At 44.8% G+C, this 23719-nt stretch overlaps 1 protein-coding gene across 1 annotated transcript in view; it reads right to left on the bottom strand.

The window, feature by feature from the left end:
* The window catches only part of PDZD8 (PDZ domain containing 8), a 141404-nt gene that overhangs the window by 116620 nt on the left and 1065 nt on the right, over positions 1 to 23719 (bottom strand). The gene's annotated exons all lie outside the window — the stretch shown is intronic.

Genomic DNA, 23719 nt, shown 5'->3' with positions numbered 1-23719 from the left:
ACAGATTCACCCTACCTCAACCATCCATTGATTGGGAATATATGGAACTGTCATATACTTGGTCCATCTAGCTCAACATTGTCTGATCTGACTGGCAGCCACTCTTCAGGCCTTCAGACAAGGGACTCTCCCAACTCTGTCTGGGGATGGAACTTGGGATATTCAGCATGCAAAGCAGATGATCTACCCCCGAGCTACCGGTACAACCCTTCCATGTAGATTCTCTAGTCTGTATTTCATAGGAGCCACTTGCAAAAGTGGGTTGGCTAGAAATTGTAAAAACAAATGAACTAAATTGTAAACATAATAAATTAAGCAAAAGATCACTTCTCGGATACAAGTTATCATTCATGTGCAGGATGCAATGATGATGACTGTGATGATGCCAAATTTCAGAATGGAGGGAGGGTCAAAATAGCCCCATCCTAGTAATGACGTATTGAGCTTATTTATGCTCTAAATTTGGCCAATTCTGTGCTCTTTCCCCTCCACCCCCCCAAAAGGTGCCATCCAGCAGCAGCTGGAAGGGAGGCAACCGCGAAGGCTGCTTCTCAGGCACTCTCACCCACATGCAAAAATCCTGGATACCTGGGAATTGTAGATGAGCCAGAAGCCTTGGCCAAGTAAAACATGCAGTGGGCTTTGCACAGGGAACATCCTGCTAGTGGGGCTTTAGGACCAAGATCCAAGAAGCAGCCGTCTCCTTTGCACACAGCCCTGACTGCAACTGGAAGGTAGGCACTCAGGAAAACGAAAGAACAGAGGGGCTCACAACAAGGTGCCCCCCCCGTTTCATCAGGGAAAGAGGAGTGGTAGGGGAATTTCTTGCTGTTGGTTTCCCTTCCTTGGATTCTTCATGACTGGGGCCTTGCTGAACTTTCAAATAATTGGCTCATCTCTGTGGCAGGCCCCTTACCTTCATTTAATTGCCTCTCTTTTGTACCATAAGGGACACGGGTGGTGCTGTGGTCTAAACCACAAAGCCTAGGACTTGCCGATCGGAAGGTCGGGGGTTCGAATCCCTGCGACGGAGTGAGCTCCTGTTGCTCGGTCCCTGCTCCTGCCAACCTAGCTGTTTGAAAGCACGAAGTGCAAGTAGATAAATAGGTACCGCTCCGGCGGGAAGGTAAACGGCGTTTCCGCGCACTCCTCTGGTTCGCCAGAAGCAGCTTAGTCATGCTGGCCACATGACCCGGAAGCTGTCTGCAGACAAACGCCGGCTCCCTTGGCCAGTAAAGCGAGATGAGCGTCGCAACCCCAGAGTCATTTGCAACTGTACCTAACGGTCAGGGGTACCATTACCTTTACCTTTTTTTGGTACCATGCCTATTTGACTGTGAGCCTGGGGGTAGGGTCTTAAGATATGTATAATGCTTACAGAGGTTAGTATGAAGGGTGAAAGATGGTGGGTTGGTAGAATAAAATTAAGAAATAAATATTTGGGCCTGGATATGAAAACCAACTCACTACGTCAGATAGAGGAAAGCCCTTTGCTTACACATTAAAATAAATAAACTCCATTGTATCAAACAAAAAGGAGGCATTAAGGGTCTCGTCAACTTATCAATTATATCATTAAAATCAGTCAGTTGCAGTTTATCATTTTCCGTGCAGAGATCACTTAGATCAGACAACCAGTCTTGGAACATTGTTGACCATGGATCATTATCTTTTTCCAGTACAGTTTGTAACCATTAAACACAGGCACAGTTGGAAAATTGTTTCCGCATTTAGAAAAGCTGTCTGAATTTTCTCTTGGAATATTATTTGATCAGTGGCGTAGCTAGCCACTTGGGTGCCCAGGGTCGTTCTTCAGTCTCCTTAGACTGCTCAGAGTAGTCTACTTGATTTTCTTCTGTTTGAAAACAAATGTTCTGTATCTGGGGGATTCTGTAGGGCTGCTTCTGCCTGCTGTACAAAGCAATATGACATCAAAATTAAATATTATACTGATTCACAGTCATATAAAAAGAATCCTCACTTGTTCTCAAAATGCACACTGTAATGATACACAGTGATCTGAACACTTGTATTGCTTCGCAGCTGACACTTGATTCTTACTAAATGGTAAGCATGCATTTGTACAACTGTTATATAGTCATAGAATCATACGCCACATGTTTATGTTACTAAGCAACTAGGCCTAGATAGTAAAAGATGCCTTTAAAAAAATGGCAGGAGGCCAAGGTCATCCTAGATGGATGCCCTGGGCTGTAGCCCACGCATCCTGTATGTAAATCTGGTACTACTTTGGCCCCAGACACTTGAAGGATGTAGCTGGGTGCTCACTGGTACTGTGCTTTGTAGCACACACTGTCATTCTGTAAGCAAAGTTTATTTTAAAAGGAGGGGAGGGTCAGGAGGTACAGGGACTCGCACAAAAGGCCAAACCACCCCCTAACCCAGGGGTAGGCAACCTAAGGCCCGGGGACTGGATTTGTCCCAATCACCTTCTCAATCCGGTCCACGGACAGTCTGGGAATCAGCCCGTTTTTACATGAGTAGAATGTGTCCTTTTATTTAAAATGCATATCTGGGTTATTTGTGGGGCATAGGAATTTGTTCTCCCCCCCAAAAAAAACTATAGTCCGGCCCACCACATGGTCTGAGGGCCGGTGGACTGGCCCACGGCTGAAAAAGGTTGCTTACCCCTGCCCTAACCAGACCCCTAGTGCAAGAGTAGTTCATGTCCATTGGGACTGGGAGAAAGGCAGGGAGTCCAACAGTAGCTGGCGCCAGAGACAATGACAGGTAGCAGCTATTCATTCTAGTTTTGAACCCACCCTTCTCCCTCTTGAGTTCAGCAAGGGCAACACTGAGACTAGGGAAGAAGAAGCTGTCAGTTCCTGGGCTGGCTGCAATAAAGAAGGCAGGCAGGTGGGAGCTGGCTGAGAGCATACTAATGTCAGTGGAGCAGTGCTGCATTCACCCTCATGGACCAATTTCCTCTGCCCTGCTGTGCCCCCCTCACACTCCTGGCAGAACTGCTGCTGTTCTCCACTCCCCCCGTTTAATAATAATAATAATAATAATAATAATAATAATAATAATAATAATAATTTATTATTTATACCCCGCCCATCTGGCTGGGTTTCCCCAGCCACTCTGGGCGGCTTCCAACAGAAAAATAAAACACAGTAATCTATTAAACATTAAAAGCCTCCCTAAACAGGGCTGCCTTCAGATGTCTTCTAAAAGTCTGGTAGTTGTTTTTCTCTTTGACATCTGATGGGAGGGCATTCCACAGCGCGGGCGTCACTACCGAGAAGGCCCTCTGCCTAGTTCCCTGCAACTTTGCTTCTCGCAACGAGGGAACCACCAGAAGGCCCTTGGTGCTGGACCTCAGTGTCCAGGCAAAACTATGGAGGTGGAGATGCTCCTTCAGGTATATTGGACCGAGGCCATGTAGGGCTTTAAAGGTCAGCACCAACACTTTGAATTGTGCTCGGAAACTGTGCTACAGTTCCCAAGAGCCACTGCAAAACCACACCACCCTCATGCATGCCAGTTTAGAACTCTTGGGGGTAGGGATTTCTCAACAATGTTCACAATTGGTTGCGGAATTACAATTCAATATTATGAGAGTTCAACCATCACTACGCAGATGCCGGCGTCAGAAATGTGTTGCACTCATAGCTTTTTATGGAGGCTTCTGTGAATGGCTTTTGTGAGTGGCCAAAACAGATCTGCATCACCTGTTTATTGCAGACATGTTCCATTTAGGCTGATTGAGAAATAATTCCTTAAAGTGGTCATGCAAAGCAGGCTTGGCTAGCTTGGGAATCCTAGCACATGTGCAGTCAATCAGAGCTCCTTGCAGCTTAATAATTGCTACTGCTATTTGCTTTGCTCTCTGTATGGTAATGAGTTTCAAAACACTTTTTTTTTTAAAAAAAAAAACAAAGTCTGAACAAGTTTCAGCAAGCACTTAGACCATCCTTTTCTTGCAAAAGAAAAAAGCAAGCATTGTAGTGGCAAACAGATGTTAGTTTGTTGATGCAATTATCTGCAGATCACTTTTCTACAGTTATTGTCCACTTTTCTACAGTTCGTTTAGAAAGAGGAGGGGGGAAGAGAGAAAGGTTGAGCATAGCAAAGGTCTTTGTGGTCTGCAAAGATTTGGTTATTTAGCCTGTGTGATTCTGAGCGACACTAAAACTTCACTAGAAAATGTTACAACGTTCTCTTTACAAAAGACCCTTCCATGCAACAATTAATGTGAAACCTACCCACAATCATCTCACACATGTGGGATCTCACACTGCTTTCCAGCACAAACACATGCTCCAGTCTTCCTCAGATATACCATTTGAAATGCTAGTGGTAGCATGAGGATACCTACATGTTCAGAGGCTTTTCACTCATGTGTGTACCCTACAGTTCCGTTCCAGGTGGCCAGTTAAGTAGAGCTAGATAATTTTAGGCTTTGAATTTAATCACCTTCCAAGGCCTCCTTCTTTAGATGGTAATGTGTATGACTTTACTTCCTTCAAAGTGGCAATCCTGTTGTGTTAGGAGCTTTCCTGCTCAATCTGCTGAGCGGGGTTGTGGACTTCTGCCCCAAAGTCTCCTCTTGATGGTACCACTGCTGACGACCCTATCTACATCTTCTCTAATAATCCCATGGTTTCAATGGAGCAGTTCCCATGAGCCAGAGATAGCAAAATACAGAATTCTACGGAGCGCTGCTGACCCCTTGCCACCATCAGCTTAGTTGCAACCTAAGAAAGTACGTCCCAGATGAACTTTGAGAAACTGGAGTAATCCTTGAGAAATGGATTCCGATGACTGACCTTTTTGTGATGTGTGTGGGAATTGTTATTTCTGTGTCTGTATGGTTTGTGTACATAATACTGTTGCCATATGATGTCATATCCTCACTTATCATTGCATCTATCAAATCTCTGCATAAATCCCCCCTATGTTTTTAAATTATCTATTGGCTAGATCATTTTGGAATGGCTAAATATGTGTGTGTTGAACATTCTTTCCCAACCTCCCTCTTTGGCACCCCCTCCCTCTTTCACCCACCCCCAGGAATTTTCTTGGAAGTAAACCCCACTTCTGGTAATGGAGTGTGCACACCTCAGTGGTTTAGCCTTGAGGTGTTACGTATTGTGCAACAGGCTGTTTTATCATACACTGTATCTTCACAAAGATCTTCTTTCGTTTGCATATCCTATTGAACATCTAACCATCTGTGCTGGCTTTAAGATCAATGCCCCACACCATCCTGCATTCTATAGGAAAAACCTGTCATTAAAACTTGACCAATTAAATCTCTACAGAACATATTTTTCCTTTCAGGTCTGTTGTCCGCTGTTCTTGCCTGATGTGAAGCCAATATTTCATGTTAATGGTTGTGAGATCATTCTCATTGCTCTCCATGGAAAAGTCTGGTGATCCCCCCCCCTTTTATTTTGGATTCTTTATTTTAGTCTGGCTAGGGCTGAGGAAAGGATGAAAATGAACTCCCTGCCATGGTACAAGCAACAATGACCTCTGCAAGAATTTCAGATCTGCAATCTGACTACATTTTATGTGATGATCAAAACAGGGGCAAATATAACTCCCAAGTCTTCCGCTGTTCAGTTAACTTACTTGAAGGGGAGTGTAACAATGTGATTTGGGCAACGGCTGCCTCTCTTACCATTCCCAGCAATCACAGCATCAGCTCACAGTGGCTATATGTCCCAGCTATTCGTTTCAAGCTATCTTTTATTTTAAAAGTTTACACATCCCAAAAAGGGGCCCAGAAAGAAATTAGAGTCAGACTTGAATATTTTAATTATCTTTATTAACATATTTTATTTTCAATTTACTTTTTTCCAAAATGATTTTTAAAATGTGTTTCTAAAATCCTTAACCCACAGAATAAGTCCAAAGTACACTTTAAAAGCACTGCATCTTTTCTCCCAACCCTTTCCAAAAGGATTATGGTGTGCATCTTTGTAGCTAGAAAGGAGTTACTGTAATATTAGGCCAGGGATATCCTATATACAAACTCACACAGGCTCACAGTGGATACCACCCCTTCGCCCAACTGCAAAACTAACCACCCCATTTTTAACAAACTTCAAGTCGCTCCACTCTCTCACACACAATCAAGAAACCCAAAGTCTGGAGCAGCTGTCGCTGACCAATGAGCCATCGATACCACAGGTCGCCCCTCTAAGTTCGCCGTCGCAACGTCGCCTGCTTTCCATTGAGTCTAGTCAGCGAGGCAACCTGCGGAGGGATCGCGGGAGGCGGAGGGCGGTCCACTGCATTCCTGTTTTCCCGTCTGCGGGATGCAACAAGGGCAACGTTTCTCCTAGCTTTTAAGGACAGGGGAGTGGATTGAGGACGAGAACTTCCAGCTTGTACCCTGTGAAGCCGAAACATAGCATTCTCCCAGATCTTTACGCAGCACACTTATGCGCAAGCAAATCCAAGCTGGAGCGTGGGGGCAGGCTGTGTACATTTCTCTCCCGCTCCCTTCCTCGGACGTAGGGGATCCAGGTTGGCATCCAATGAGACGGATGCCTTTCTGTTTGGGGAGGACAGGAGCCCTTTCAAAAGGGCGTTTGCTCGGGAGAGAATCCCATTGCGCTCTAAGGCTTGCTTAGACAGAAAGTACTCGCCTAGAAGTCAGTTTTAAAACGGTCGGACGTTCAGTCCGAGGAACCTGGCATTTTATCTCGGCTGCGGTGCCAAATGCCCTAAACCCCGTTTTTTCACTTAAGGAGGTGTCGGTCGGTTGGTTTGCTTGTGTCATTACAAGCAAGGATTTCATCGGAGCCTGTTTTACGAGAGACTTGTTTCAGGTGCCTTTGGGCAGAGGCACATTGCAGACAAGAAGAAGAACCAGGCGCCCCGTCGAAAACCAGCCGCAGCTCAGCTTCAGAAACGTGTCTTCGCACAACAGAAAATCCTCCCGCAGCCCCACCGCCTGCTCGCCCCCAATGCTTAAGCTAAAAATGTCTCTGATTCCGTTTCGGAGTCGAGCCAACAAAACAGGTTGCCCTGTGTGACGTTAAATTAAACAACAACCCACGAACTTCCGAGTGCGTAATCTATCACGAACAAGGCAGTCTGACACACGAAACCCAGTCCGCGCCGTCTATCTTCTCTCGAGTCCTCTGGTTTGGACTTCCCTCGGGTCGTTTTGGTGCCATGTGGCTCCGCACAATTTAGGATACCTTTTCAGCTGGATGAAGGAATCCCGCAACCAGTTCAAATACCAGTTCAACGTCCTCTGACCTAAGCTAGCTCCCGTAGACTCTCTGGCGTGCAAAGGTGTGCAAGACTGGGTGTGTCCGCGGGAGAGATAGTCGTAGATAAGCTTAGGAGTTCAGACGTTAGGTGCCCGGAGGAATATGAGAAGGTAGGACTTTTATGTTCAAGAAGTTACGATGGGGCGCACACACACTGAGCTTGATCCACATTCCAGCGGACAGGGTTAAGCTGATCTTAACCCTCAGTCAATGGAACTAGAAGCGCCCAGCCCTAAGCGCACATGGACTCAAGTCCCGTGGGCAAATCCTCAAGCGCACAGCTTCTGTACCTTGACTGGAATGAAAGTTTATGTAAGACAGGTTTATTTTAAAAGCCACAACGGGAAGAGAAGAAGAAAAAAATGGGAAGGGGTTCCCGATACAATTACTCAGGAGCAAAAGCTCTTCGGAGTGAGCAAAAGTGACTTCGGCTGCGCTAGATCCTAAGTCCTCTTACTTGGAGGATTAGCTCCGGGGGACTTACTCTAGAGTCTAAGTAAACGTACGGTAACTCAGGGCGTGCCAGGCTTTCAAAAAAGAAGAATCGTAGCTACGGATCAAAACGGATTAGGCCTAAGGGAACTTTTTGCTCAGTTTCAAAATGTCCCCAACTTCCTTTTCACGTTTCCATGAAAGCTTTAAGTTTCCTTCTATAGCTGTCAAATACTTCACCCCAAACAAACCTATTTCTGTCATTAAAAACTAACAGAATGCAGAAGCTTATTTTTGTGACCCGTCTCATAGATGTCCGCTCTTCAAAATGTTACCTGGCGAATTTAGGATAGTTGGCATTAAGCCGATGAGCTAAATGAACGTGGGAATACCTGAAGGTTTACTTCTACATAGTGGCATAAAACCTGCTTCTCAAACATATATATATATATATATATATATATATATATATATATACTGCAACATTATTAAAATTCCATAATAATAAATAGGCATTAAGGTTTAGATGCCAGACTGGCACCCTGTTCTGCCCCACTCCACCCTTTTAAAACTTACTAAGAATTTCACTCAAAGAACTTCTCCCTAAATGGGCTTAGGGAAGAAGTGTGAAGTTAACGCAGAGACTGGGAACCACTTGGCCCATTCCTTTTGGGTTGAATTTACTCCCAAAGGCACACAACTAAGGACCCAGTTCTAAAGCCCTGAACATGCCTTCTTGCACTCCAGAGACAGGAGTCGTTTTCTCACGAGTAACCCTATTCAAAAGAGAAGGAGCAGCTCAAGAGGCTGGGGAATTGTGGATTGCAACTTGGACCTGTTTGTACAACTGCAGTTTGCTAACCAAGAAGCCGCCCTTCATTACAGGGCACCCTCTTTTTAAAAATCCCAATATCTCTTGGGAAACGAGACAAGGCTCCCAGTTCACCTGCGACCTCATTCTAGCCTGTTCAGAAGACATCTTTGCGTTGGTCCAAACGTCACATTCGTATTAGGCCCAGCCAAACTCGGCGCACAGAAGGAGAAACGCCAAGTTCTATCTCAGCGCGTCACGTCTTGGGCGCGGGCGTGGGATCGCCGAGCGTTGCTGTTTGGAAAATGCACAGTTGGGTGAGGGAGGGAGGGAATCAGCAAATGTTTTGTGTGTGTGTGTGTGTGTGTGTGTGTGAGAGAGAGAGAGAGAGAGAGAGAGAGAGAGAGAGTCTCAATTCCGCATACTTATGTTCCTAGTCATAAGATGCCACTGCAAGCAAATTACGCTCTTGAAGCCCTTGAAAAAAGCATGATTTAAAACGAAATAAGTATTAATTAGTATCCTAAATGACACTTTAATGTGCTAATATTGAATCTGTGCTTTAGAAGCGGGGTTGACTTATTATTTGAATGTGTTCTGTCTCCTCGGTTAAATTCCTTCTGTCTGTCTGCTCTGTAATTCACGCTCCAGACTGCTGGAAATGGGGAGAGAGAGAGAGAGAGAGAGAGAGAGAGAGAGAGAGAGAGAGAGAGAGAGAGAGAGAGAGAGAGAGAGAGAGAGAGAGAGAGAGAGAGAGAGAGAGAGAGAGAGAGAGCGCCTGCAACTCAAAAAATGAAAGCGGGAGGGAAAGGAGAAGGTGGGTGGAAAACCAAGCTCATCCGGGAAGGCCTAAAGCTCGTCAAAGCCCGGAAGAAGCTGCGATCCGCAAACCGCTTCAACAGGCGCTACGAGATGGGTGTCAAGCTGAATTCGCTCCAGGCCTGGGTGACGCCACTGAGCCGACTCAACGTGGCTCTTTCTGCCTCCCAGGTGGGAATTAAGGAGGAGAGAGCAACAAAAAAAGAATAAACTACAAAACCCACATTGGCCGGCCAGTTTCTTGAATGGGGAAATAAACAAAAAGTATTGGAAACCGACCAGCGGAAAGAAGCCCTGCCTGCCGGCCTATCTTGTTGTGGATCAGTGGTGGCAGGAAGCGGCGACGGCGGGAGCGCATCCGGGAGCGCAGGACTAAATGGTTGTCATTGGATTGTGGATAAACTTCTCCACAGACGCATACACTAAATGCCCCGGATGTTTCTTCACTCCAGGGGTCGAAGTATTTCTCGTGCTTTCGTTTGTAGCAACGAAAGTATCCAACGAACTAGTCACAACTGACTTCAAGTAGGAGCTCTCCATTTTAGCATGAGCTTGACTTGCGGCCCCCTCGCAGGACCCCGTGGAAACCGATAGGGGCGCTTGCCACTGAAGTCAAGCGGGACACGTGCGCTGTGTGAAATCCTTGAGAGCGATAAATGGGTGCGCTAGCGTCTAGGCTTCAGAGCACTTTGCAGTCCTGTGAACTCAGGACAGGAACTATTACAATAGTCATATATCTATTTCTGTCCACACCTACATACATACACATCCCTAAAGGTAAAGGTAAAGGGATCCCTGACCGTTAGGTCCAGGCTATTATGCTTCATGCATCTGGCGATGTGGCCTTTTAGTTCACGAAAGCTTATGCTGTACTACAAGAATGCTGGCTAACCTTTAAGGTCCTACAAGACCCTTCGGGTTGTATCCAGCTAAATTCCGCTTGGAGCAGACCCACTGAAAATAATGCACCCTAGTTAGTCGTGCCCCTTAATTCCAATGGTTCTACTCTGAGTATGACTATAGTTGGATTCCCACCCTTAGTTGACGTTGCTCAGAGAATTGTTGTAAGGCAGGCCATGAAGACACAGCAATATCCATACAGTATTACATGGGGGGAAAGGAGGAGGACGGTGAGTGAATAAATGTTAGCAAGGCAAGGGCAAGGGCAGAAGGAATACATTGTGTGAATTAGATGAATATAATACACATCGACATCTTGTGCACCATCTATTCGAGTACCTATGAAATTTGAGGCTTCTGGGCAACCGATAAGGGCTTTCCCCCTATTCTTCTCTAAAGGAATCTGGAGAGAAACGGCCGATATTTAGGACAGTAGATAACCCCGGTATATAGACTCGAGGCCGAGGGGCAACTCGAAAAATGGCATGGAGATCCTTCCGAAATACAGAAGTCTTCGACAATGGGAATGGAAGCTGTGGTACTATCATTAATGTGAGAGCCTTTAAACTGGCTTTGGGTTTGCGTTGATTCTAATCATTCTGGATTTCACCACTGCTGGTACATTCCCCCCCCCCAACAACGAGGACTAGAAACTTGTAAATATGAATCTAATCTGAACTTTCCAAATTCTTAATCCACGCTATCTACGCTTTTAAAGGTTGAAGTCAGACTCTGCTAGAAACCATAAGAAAGTTCCCTAATGATTTTAATTATTATAGCTCATTTTAAAGATGCTAAGAGACGGAGGTGGTGGAATAATCACAGCTTCGTGGTGGAGGTTATTGCTGTGCCACGATCCTTGGAAAGGTTTTGTTTGGGAATTTGCATGGGCGTTATCTGCCTTCTTCCTCGCTAGGAAGGACTAACTTCTCGCGAAGCGGAGTTTGCCTGGGTCAGTTAGCCTGGAGAGACTCCTGGTCCTTGTCGAAGCGATAGGAAATGCCCAAATGACTTGGTCCGCCGAAGGCAAAGCGAGAAGGGGCAGCTGGAGAGAGCGGTGGGATTTGGAGAGAGCAAGCGAAGAGGTCGCTGGATCGGGCTTAAGAGTTCCGAATCCGCATGCATGAGGAAGTGGGGAGGGTGCTCCAGCGACGGGCCACAAGTCCTGCAGTTTGGAAAATTTTCGTGGAAGTCCCTGTCCAAACGGCGATCAAGGGAGCTCTTCCAGGGGGAACTGGCTGGCGCACTGCCTGGGGCAACGTGTCCAGGTTGCTGTCGCGCGTAAAAGGCAGCGCAGGACTTCGCGAGCGATCTGGTCTCAGCCAGCGCGGAGCGGGGCAGCGCTCCATAGCCCTTAGTTTATTCTCTAGTGGGTCTTTTTTTGGGTGTGTGTGTGAAGATTTATCGCCTCAAATCCCTAGGCTAGGAATCAGGCACATCCCGAGTACAGTATAGATCAGGTGGAAAGGAAAAGTCGCTTCCTCTCCTTACCTCAGGGTTTTGCCAGATGCAAAGAATGGGTGTTTGATTCCCACATCCAAAGGAGGAAATTGGGAAGATGGTCGCCTGAAAATACAGACTTCAACGGAAGTGATTTGCAAATGAGGGGTCCGAAATCCATTTTCAAATGCACGCAAAGGTTTAAATTCCAAGAAAAGGAGCGGGATGGATTTTGTTGCTGCTGCAGCAGCAAACTGGTGTTTTAATAGAGCCCGGAGAAAAACATTTCTGGAATGTAATAAAAATATGGAGAGCGGGCGGGGGAAGCTATATTCCTCGCGTCTGATTTTTTTAAAAATAAAATTGTGGAGAAATCTATATATTCGGCATCGCTAATTCGAAAATGCAATAGACAGCAGCACCAAATACAGTTTTCGCTAACCAGCATTTTGGCAACTAGCACAAGAAATATGCGACGTTTTTCGCTCTGTTTTTTGAGGAGTGCGTTTGCCATCTCAATTCCAAATATACTTTGATTTTTATATATATATATTTGGAAATGAAAACGACAGTCTCGTGGCACCTTAAAGACTAATAAATCTATGGTGGCATAAGCTTTCCTGACCCACCGTCCATTTATCGGGTGCAAATTAGTCCTCATTCCATTGCAAATTAGTCGCAATTGCTCTTTAGGATGGGGTACTAAAGCGCATAATAAGATACAGTAGCTGAGCCAGGTGTGTGTGTCTTTAAAGACACTTCCCGTGTAAAAATAAGTTTATAATTTTCTTATAAGTATGATTTTTAAAAATAGCAAAATTATTAGGCCTATATCACGCCTTGGATATAATAACATCTCGAAAGTGTAAAACACCATGCATTTATAGCAGTGTTAATGATGAACGGGTAAATTACAAGAAGAGTGTGTGTGTGTGTGGAGAAAAATATCTCTTCTTCTGCGACAGAAGATCTCTGTGTTCGAGGTTTCCCAGACGTCATCCACTAGGCGGCGCTACATGCACATATATTTTGTTAAGGGATGGAAGAAGTATTGGTTAGAGAATACTTTTTCAAAAACGTCTTTACTGAACACTAGACTCTTAAAAATAAAACATTTGGTAATGAGCACACATTGTGGAAATAGCTTAAATCCCAAGTTAATTTGCAAAAGCATCTGAATTAGGAAAGGCATAGAAATTATTTTTAAAATTATTCTTAATGAAATAATTTGTTTTCTAACAAAATTTGCATTTTCTCTGGCCTGTTAGAACTTGTTTATATAAATATTTAGGCCACGCTCTTTCAAAATAATGCGAATAAACAATTTTCCATACAAAATTAGAGAGAGATGTTTCGTGGAAAGTTGCATCTGTCCTTAACCTGATTTGAACCACATTTTGCTTCTCTCTGAGTAAATGATACCATGAAAAAGAAGAGAGGGGGGGGGAGAGAACTCAAATTCTGAAAATAGTTTTAAACACATAAAATGTGCTGGGCAGAGTGCCGCCAAATTATGCTCGATGGCTGGAGCTCCAATCCGATTAAGGGTTTCAAAATTGCTAATTAAATCCTTAAAAGTTTCCGGCTTGGCCCGCTCGATTTTCTATTATCATTTAATTTCTGCTTCATATCAGTAATCTGATGCGATATGTAAAATAAGGCCGTTAATGCGAATTAATCGAGACCCTCACATCTTTTCTTTTCTTTTCAACCCTTTATCCTGCACATATATGCCCGAAATCTGGAATTTATTTTGATACTGTTTGACTGATGCTGTGCTGCTGGATTAAGCAAGACCAAGAGGGTTCAGCCACGCCAGGACTGCAACCCTGTACACACGCAATTACTTGGAGGTAAATTCCACTCTAACTGGAGGCGACCTCTTCCAACGAAATGGGCTCTGGACCGGAAACCAATAGTTCATAAACAGAATAGGCAGGAAGATTTGTATCTGACAGAATTTGGTCCACTACAGCCAAAAGGAACAACGATTTCAGTCCAGTATTGGGATCCAGGAATACAACTCCAAAACATCCGGGAACGACCGCCGTCCCACCTACATTTGTTCACTACATAGTCTGTTCCTCCTGTTTATCTGCTATTTGTTTTAATGTTCTTAATTCACACTTGGGCTACAGGGGGATCAGCCTCTGGGGGTTCGCTCAGATAATTATTTTTTGACATCACGAACCACTTTATGACTCACACGGAGTTTCATGGGAACCCATCTGACGCGTAAAACGCCATTACTCCGGTTTAAGCGCCCACTGCGTCATTACAGAGCCTGGGTCCTATCCTGCAGGCTGTACCAAAACTGGACCTCCGAGAGATAGTCCAAAATTAGCACAGGGCAGACCTCTCAACCTCTCTGCTGAGCAACCCAAACACGTCCCCAGATGGTCTGCAAATCGGAAGATCTCCCCCAGGCTGGCAAGTTGCTATCGCTTTCCCCCAGCTCTGCTCGCTGTTATTGGGAGAGTCGATGGGAGATCTAGCCTGCATCTCCCTTTCTAAACTGGTGTGTGTGTGCAATATATTCGGGGGTGGGCTGAAAAGGGATTTCCCTCTTCCAAATAGACCGTCCAGACTTTTAATTCTGACTCTGTTAACATTAATTTTGAACATTAATTGCCCAGTTACCCAATTCTAATTCTTGACGTCGTGTGGTTCTTAGGGGATAGGAAGAAGAGATTTGTGAATGTTAACTTGGATCTGGAAGAGAGAGAACCAACTTGGGAAGTTTGCAGAGAGAGGGGCAGCTAGCAGATCGATTATCTCTCTCACGCACAACCCCCCCCCCAATCCCGCGCATCTTCCCCCAGTAAACCCAGAGAGAAGGGCAGTACCAGGAGAGATAAGCCATTACCCCCCATCCTAAAGAGGCTCAATGAAAAATGGGGTGGGGACGCTGCATTCTGTTCAAGGAGGCAGGGGGATCCTTCTTGGGATCTGGACCCGAGAGGATCCCAGGATTCTTGGATACCTCTGTGCCTGTTGAGGTTTGGGAAGAGAGGAAGGTGGGGAATTGCAATTCACTTTGGCTGGAGGACTCGCTCTCACCTCGGACAGCTAATCCACCTGCGCGCTGCGGAAAGCAGCTTGCGAGCCTCGGGCGGGGGCCGTCCGGCCTGACCCGCTGCCCAGGAGCCTGGTGCCGGGCTTCCAACCGCTCGCCTCGTTTATCCCGCCGGCCCGGCCCGACCTCGGTTCCCTTCTGATCTGCCTGCGCCAGCCGAGGAACAGCAGAAGGGCAAGGCCCGGGCCATCGCAATCGCTCCGGCTTATGGCGCTAAAGACACTTTTAAAAGGGGGCTCGCAGCACGCCTAAATCTATTTGCGGAGATTTAGGAGCTGCCTTATGCATTTAAGCCACGTAATTATCCCTCCAGTTCCCAGCCAACCAGAACCACACCACCACCCCACCTCAGCCGCCACCCCGGCCCTGCTCAGCATTTTATTGTGGGCGCAATCCTGATCCATTCCAGTCAGGGCTCCTGGGCCTGGGCAGCGTCTGAGCGACCTCGACGGCTCTGGGTTATTTCGTCAGGCTGGTCGAATTATTATTATTATTATTATTATTATTATTATTATTATTATTATTTATTAGACTAAAAAGAAGTGGACAACTATGCGATGAGAAGAAAGAGCACTAGGATTGTGGGGTAAAGGTGGAAAGACTCAGATCTGGAGCTAAAAGGGATCTCATTTTGGAGGGGGTCCCAGAAGTCTCAGAAAAGCCAGAAGCGCCAACGGGCAAAGGTTGGGATTTGGGAAATAATTTCTAACCCCACACGCAGCAGGGTCAAGGGAGCGCCCTATTTTTCCCTCGCCTTTTCTGGCTCAACTTCCCCCGCTCCTTGTTGTTGTCACAAATATGCCAACCCTCTCGCAAAAGATCCTCTTTCCTTTCTGGAGTTTAGATTCTGCATGGTAATTTTGTGCCGGTGCCTCCAGCAAAGGGCGCGCCAGGCACCGGCCTAGGAGAGAGATGTCGGGCTGCGATTATTAACTTCCACAGAGAAATGTCCTGGCAAGAGTTTCCTAAGGCGGCGAGCGACGCGTTTTCCAAGACCTAACTCTGCCCGAGGAAAACTCTCCCGGTGTAGCGGGATGATGAGGGCACCTTCCGGCCGCCGCGATGTAGGGGAACAGCGAGGGGAGATGGTGGGGTTCCCTCCCCACTTCCGAGTTCGGTCTCGGTTTTCCACTCGCCGTTGGTTTAAAAAACGGGGGGTGGGGTGAGCTGGATCGAGACTTCCTGCTTCGGATCTTGTTAGAGGACGCGATACCCCCTTTTCATAGAATCCCGCGGCAAAGCGAGCTCAAAGAGGGTATCTATAAAGAGACACCATTCGGCGACTTTTCAGCCGCGCGCCAGGCGACCCAGGGGGCTTCCGAAAGACCGAAGGCTTCCACTCAGGCCGGCCATTCATTCACAACAGGGCTCTCTCTATACCTGCGCAGAGAAGCAACTTTTAAGGAACTCGTTTGAAGGCATCTCTCGCATTCAAAACAGGCAGGCTGAAATCCCCTGACTGGAGCTATTTAAACAGTCAGATTTCTTTTCTATGGGATATGCTTGTTTGGGGAGGGTTCTTTTTTCTGTTTTTAAGCTGATTCTCTTTCTTCCTTTAGCCCCCGGCTAGATTTTCCTCGCCACTACTATACGATCCCTTTTGAACATTTCAGACAATAGCAGGACTAAGGTTCTAACTTGGCACCTGGGTCATCCGAAGCATATTTATCTGTCATTCCTGGCACCGCCATCCCATTGATGGCATAAAACACACACACTCTCTCTCTCTCACACACACACACACACAAACACACACATCCGGGTAAATCGTGGTGAAATCTGGGGCCTGCCAATCTCTTTGCATTTGTAAATTCCCCTTATTTCGGCGAAACGCCCTTTCATACTAATGCACTGAGGATCGCAGATGGGCGCCCTTACCCAAAGGATTTAAGAAACACACAATTCCCCACCCCCTTCCCAATAGCCTACACCGAAATTAATGAGCTCATTCCCACTTCCGTGATGTCAGAGTGTAATTATGGTGAAATAATTGCTGCGGATCCCACAAAAGTGACTTGAGCTTCAGTCCAGACATACACGCAGGATGACCTGAGTTGTGGATTGGGCTATATGACATTTCACGTTGCCCAATTTCATCCTGAGATTGCCTGTAACCCCAACACCGATCTCACCCATAGCTGCCAAGTTATCCCTTTTTTAAAGGGATTTTCCCTTATGCTGAATAGGCTTCCTCGCGAGAAAAGGGAAAACTTGGCAGCTATGATCTCACCCCCCCTTGCTGGACTTTTAAAATTCGCTTTACACAACATTTGGGCATAAAGGATAGGAGTCGAAATTGGTCGCTTTACGACGATAGTTAATCCTTTAAAAGACAACCGGGATTTTTTTTTTAATTGAAAAAAAAAAAACTTCAAATGGGTCGGTGGGTGAAGGCAAGGCAAGGCGGCTTTGAAAAGAGTTGTCCATTGTCTTTACGCTGCCCGTTTAGATTTTTTAAAAACCAATTAAAGGCACAATAAATAAATGACCACTTTATAGTTTAGTAGCCAGAATGTTGTATTGTAGTGCAGGATGATGATGATAGCCCCAAAACATCAAACGCAGGGAATAAAGAAAGATTAAAGAAAACACACACACTCCTGTCTTCTTGGTTGCATACAGCTGCCAGCCTTCCTAATCTGTCCACACACTTCCACCCACATGGGCTGCAGAGAGAAATAGGTGGGATTTTTGCATAAATAATAGAGCCTAATAATAATTTTAGCCATATGCAAGCTCCATCTACGAGTTTATATTTATACTCAATTTATTTCTAGCTTGTGTGGCATCTGGTCATAAGCATAAAAGCAACGCACTTTGTACTGTCTCAAGTGTGTGTGTGTGTGTGTGAGAGAGAGAGAGTGAGTGAGTGAGTGAAAGAGAGAGAGAGAGAGAAATTGTAAACAAAATAAGGGGAAAGTATATGAATTCACCCCCTGAGTTCTTAGTAACTCCAATTGAAGGAGAGAGTCCTCATCTAATTGCTCTAGTGATATGAAGTCTGGGTTTTTTGTTCTTGTTTTTTGTTGCTACCCGGACAATGTGATTAAAATATAATTTTGTGTGTGTGTGTTCCTACAAAATAAAATTTAAAAAATCCTTCCAGTAGCACCTTAGAGACCAACTAAGTTTGTCACTGGTATGAGCTTTCGTGTGCATGCACACTTCACGAAAGTTCACACCAATGACAAACTTAGTTGGTCTCTAAGGTGTTACTGGAAGGATTTTTTTATTATTATTTGTGGGATGCAAAGGGTTAAGTGCAGTCAAGTCACAACAATCCCTAGATAGTCCACTTGGAGGACTGAGGAGGAGGATATGACTAAGCGTAGTTTCCTCTTCCTTCACATGCAAATGAGTTGAGGAAGTGGCAGATAAATCCTGAAGGAAACAGCCATTTTCCCTCTCTTGGACCAGACCTCTTGGACTACACACATCTTAGTGAGTCTCTCCCTCAAGGCCTCCAGCCTAGAGAGAGAGATGAGATGGAGTCTCACTTCTTATAAGTGAACTTCACAATGTATATATTACCTTTTAACTAAGCAAGTCTACCTCTTGAGTGTGCTGTACCTCGAGATGCTTGTAAGTAAACATCTTTTATACTTTTAAGAGCATTGTGTTGTGTCTTTTCTTTTAAGAGGGAAAAAGGGGAAATACCAGGAAAATACACTTTATTTTAGTGGCTTAAATCAAGCCTGCGCAAACGTTCTTCTGCTGTGTATTTTGCAAAAGGGGAATGTTTTACTCTGCTAAAGTTTTGTGCTTGCTAGCGCAAGCGGGGATAGGATATATTAAACAATATCTCCTCATCCACATTCCTGAACATTCCCACATAGGGTTATTGCGGCCCAGAGTTGCGTATTTTGTGTATTTTTGAAGGATTGATTTGGATTGTGATTTTGAACTCTGTAGGATTTTTCCAGTTAGGATTTCCTGGTTGAGCACATGGTCTCTTTGTTCTGCAGTGTGCTTGGGGGATTAACTACCCCTCCCCTCCCTCAGAGTTTACAGCACTGAGAAAGCTCAGAGGTAGTGAAGATATTTTTGAGATTTTGAATTTGATTTTTGAAAGATTTTTGAATTTTGGAAATTTTTGAAGTTTTAAGATGGCAAGCTCCAGTTTTGATAGTGAGGCAAGACCAAGTTTTATGCTGCTGGATGACAATAATTTTGTGCAGTGGAAGCAGCGCGTTTTAGTTTATCTTGCTGCTAGGCGTGTTCTGCAGGCCATTAAGGAAGAAAAGCCTACAGGAACCGATGCAGAAGCTTTAGCTAAGATAGAAGCTTGGAGTATTAAAAATGATGAAGCCAAGCACATAATTTTGAGCAGTTTGAGGAATGAGCATCTATCAATGATAAATTTTGAAGATGATGCATCTAAGATCCTAGAGGACATTGAACGCATTTATGCACAATCTACAGAGAGTTCCTATAGATACTTGTTGGATAAGTTACTCAAGTTGAAGATGAATTCTAGAGAAGAGTTTACAGAGCATTTTAAGAATTTTTTCTGAGATTGTTCAAAGAATTGCCCTTACTCCCAGAGCCTTTGATGATGTGACTAAAGTAACATTTATGCTTGCATCATTGGGACCTACGTTTGCTCCATTTAAAAGTATAATGGATCACACAAAGGATTTAACTTTTAATGAGCTTATCAACCATTTAAGAGAGGAATGCAGAGATAGCCTTGATTCTCAAGAAAGGAATCCAAGGAGGAAGGATAGCAGCTATGCATCCAAGCATTTTGGAAAGTCCAGACAGACATCTAGAGAAATAATTTGTTTTAAATGCAATGGGAAAAACCACATAGCAAGGAACTGCAAGAGTCAAAATGGGGATAAAGTTGAATCCCACCCCTCAAAACCACAAGGTGTTAAGAAGGGGAGTCATGAGCAAACCATGTTGATGCAGGAGAGGAGTTTAGCTGTCCAGGATTGTGAAAATAAGCGCAATAAGTGGATTCTTGACAGTGGAGCGAGTTCTCATTTCTGCTATGAAAAGGAGTATTTTAATGAGATTAATGGGGATGAAACCTCTGAAATTGAGATTGCTGATGGCAACATTGTAAAGGCAATTGGTTCAGGAACTGTGAATTTGAAATTCAACGTAGATCATGAAACAATTAATACTAAGATAACTGAAGTTAAGTTTGCACCAAAGCTTAATTGCAACTTACTCAGCGTGTCCAGTTTGGACAGGAAAGGTTTTAAAATTACATTTGAAAAAGGACAATGTATTGTGACTAAGCATGATGAAGTTTATGTTCAAGGCACACTAAAGGATGGTGTATATGAGCTTAATGTTTCAGAGAACCAGCAGAACCAGTCTGCAAAGGTGGCGCAACCAAGTCAAAAGGACGAAGGAAGTCTGGAACTCTGGCACAAGAGACTTGGACACAGAGACACCAACGTTATTCTGGAACTACAGAAAGGTGATCTTGTGAGAGGTCTGCAGGTAAAGCAAAGCAACACAAATACACCAACATCAAAATGTATAACTTGTGTTAGTGAGAAAGCAACTAAACCTTCTTTCCCACGTTGTGCAGAGAAGAGAAGCACTAAAGTATTGGACATTGTCCATACAGATCTATGTGGACCAATGAATGTGTCTTCTCTAGGAGGTAATAAATATATTTTGATATTTTTGGACGATTTCTCGAGATTCTGCGTAGCCTACTTTATCAAGGAGAAGAGTGAGACAGTGGAATTGTTCAGGGACTATCTTAACATGGTCAAGAACAAGTTCCAGCGAGCCCCTTCCATTTTAATGTCCGATAATGGTGGGGAATTTTGTTCACATGAGATGCAGGCCGTCATGGCTAGAGAAGGCATATCACACGTGACCACAGTTGCCTACACACCCCAACAAAACTCAATTGCAGAGAGGAAATTTAGATCCATTTTGGAAATGACAAGGTGCATGCTAAAGGAAGCTAACTTGTCACACAGGCTGTGGGGTGAAGCGGCTCGTTGCTCAGTCTATCTTCAGAACAGACTGCCCACAAAAGGCGCAGAGCGCACACCATTTGAACTTTGGCATGGAAAAGCCCCAAATTTGTCACATATACGTGTATTTGGAAGTTTGTGCTACTATCATGTGCCCAAGGAGCACAGACACAAACTTGATTCCAGAGCGAAGGCAGGGATCCTAGTTGGGTACGCTTCTGGAGGAAAAGGATATAGAGTCTTGGATCCGCAAACTGGCAAGACAAGTTCGCAGCATGTAATTTACTTCGATGAGCAAGGCAAAGTTGATACAAAGGACACTGCCATTGATTGTTCCAAGGAGCCACAGGATGAGGAATTTGTGATTTTTCCTTTTGAACCAATACAAAGTACTAATCCAACTTCTAGTGTCGTAGCACCCCCTATAGGTGACACCCGAGAAGACGTGGAGGTCCAGGCCCCTGGCAGCACCAGAGACGAAGATGATGACGAGCAGCTGTATGGGGATATGCCACTGCTGGAGGAGGATGAGGAAGCTGATGCGGTCGAAAGACCAGAGGTCAGACGCTCATCCAGAACCAACAGAGGTGTTCCACCATTACGGCTGTCCTACCTTACAAGGTCGGCGTCTCCACAGGAACCTTCCAAATGGGAAGAGATAGAGAGGATGCCACCAGATGAAGCCAGTCTCTGGAGGAAAGCTGCTCAGGAGGAGATAGATGCACTTCATCGGAACAGGACCTGGACACTCACAGAACTACCTCCTGGTAAGGAAGCAATTGGAAGTAAATGGGTGTTCAAGGTTAAAAAGGGTTCAGAAGGGGAGGTGCAACGCTACAAAGCTAGGCTTGTGGCACAAGGTTTTTCCCAGAAGTATGGAGAGGATTACGATCAAGTGTTTGCACCGACAGTTCGATACAGCAGTGTCAGACTACTTTTAAGTATTGCAGCATCTAAGCAAATGTCAGTTTACCATATTGACATTGCGACAGCCTTTCTTCACGGCGAAATTTCTGAGCAGATTTATATGAAGCAGCCCAAAGGTTTCATTAAACCAAATGAGGCACATCTAGTGTGCAAGCTGCAGAAAGGACTTTATGGTTTGAAGCAAGCAGCGAGGGCTTGGAACCAGAAACTCCATGAGATGCTGGTGCAGCTTGGGTACAAGCAAGGGACTGCTGATAAGTGCTTGTACACCAAACAAAGGAATGGACAGTTTTCGTACATTTTAGCCTTTGTTGACGACCTTTTAATTTCTACGTCAAATGAGAAAGACTATAAAGACATAGTCAAACACCTCAACAGGGAAGTAGAGGTCAAGGAACTTGGAAAAGTGAAATACTACTTGGGAATTCAAGTTGAGAGAGAAGAGGATGGATCGTTCTTACTCAGCCAAAGGCAAAAGATAACTGAACTGATTGAAAGCATGCAGATGCAGGACGCACACCCAGTTGCGACACCGATGGCCACAGACTTCTTGAAGAATCAACAAGGTTCGAAGTTGCTGCCAAACAACACGCAATACAGGTCAGCGATTGGCAAACTTTTGTATTTGGTTACCACATGCAGACCTGACCTGGCAAGTGCAGTGGGGATCCTAAGTAGGAAAGTAAGTTGTCCCACTGAGCATGATTGGGCTGGAGTTAAGAGGGTTGTTCGTTATCTAAAGGGAACCATGGACTGTAAATTAAAACTGCCAGCTGTCAGAGACCCTAAACTGCTTGGGTACACTGATGCGGATTGGGCTGGGGACAATAAGGATTATAAATCCACAAGTGGCTATGTTTTTATGTATGGGGACGGAGCTATTGCATGGGGCAGCTATAAACAGAAATGTGTAGCTTTATCGTCCACAGAATCTGAGTACATTGCGGCTTCGGAAGCTTGCAGAGAGATCCCCTGGCTGGATCAGCTCCTGAAGGACTTTGGCGTGCCAAGAACGGGACCTGTCAGCTTGATGGAGGACAATCAGAGCAGTATGAAGCTGACACAAAGTGAAAAGTTCCTTGCACGCACCAAACACATTGGGGTCAGGTACCACTACATACGCCAGGTGATCGAGGATGGACTTGTTGAAATGTGTTACTGCAACACTGACCAGATGACTGCAGATGTCCTAACAAAGCCCCTGCCAAGAGAGAAGTTCCAGGATCTTCGTGGCAAGCTGGGACTCTTGGGTGGTTGATTAAAGTTATTTATGTATGTTTTTGTGTATGTTGTGAATTGCCTGAGAAGGGGTTTGTGGGATGCAAAGGGTTAAGTGCAGTCAAGTCACAACAATCCCTAGATAGTCCACTTGGAGGACTGAGGAGGAGGATATGACTAAGCGTAGTTTCCTCTTCCTTCACATGCAAATGAGTTGAGGAAGTGGCAGATAAATCCTGAAGGAAACAGCCATTTTCCCTCTCTTGGACCAGACCTCTTGGACTACACACATCTTAGTGAGTCTCTCCCTCAAGGCCTCCAGCCTAGAGAGAGAGATGAGATGGAGTCTCACTTCTTATAAGTGAACTTCACAATGTATATATTACCTTTTAACTAAGCAAGTCTACCTCTTGAGTGTGCTGTACCTCGAGATGCTTGTAAGTAAACATCTTTTATACTTTTAAGAGCATTGTGTTGTGTCTTTTCTTTTAAGAGGGAAAAAGGGGAAATACCAGGAAAATACACTTTATTTTAGTGGCTTAAATCAAGCCTGCGCAAACGTTCTTCTGCTGTGTATTTTGCAAAAGGGGAATGTTTTACTCTGCTAAAGTTTTGTGCTTGCTAGCGCAAGCGGGGATAGGATATATTAAACAATATCTCCTCATCCACATTCCTGAACATTCCCACATTATTTTGTTTCGACTACGGCAGCCCAACACGGCTACCTACCTGTGCTCCTACAAGTTACTACGGAAAAGGCAGGATATATTTCGACTTAAGGTATATTTAAATGAATGTGATAAGATAATAAGGTTTTTAAAAAATAAATAATAAATAAAAGTATTCAATCAAATAGCTTTTATTAATAATATTAAAGGGATAGTGGAGAAAC

Source organism: Zootoca vivipara, chromosome 5 (assembly GCF_965207765.1).
Source record: "Zootoca vivipara chromosome 5, rZooViv2.hap1.1, whole genome shotgun sequence".
Classification (NCBI taxonomy): domain Eukaryota; kingdom Metazoa; phylum Chordata; class Lepidosauria; order Squamata; family Lacertidae; genus Zootoca; species Zootoca vivipara.
The sequence above is the reverse complement of the archived record's forward strand: the minus strand, read 5'-3'. Positions and strand labels throughout refer to the sequence as shown.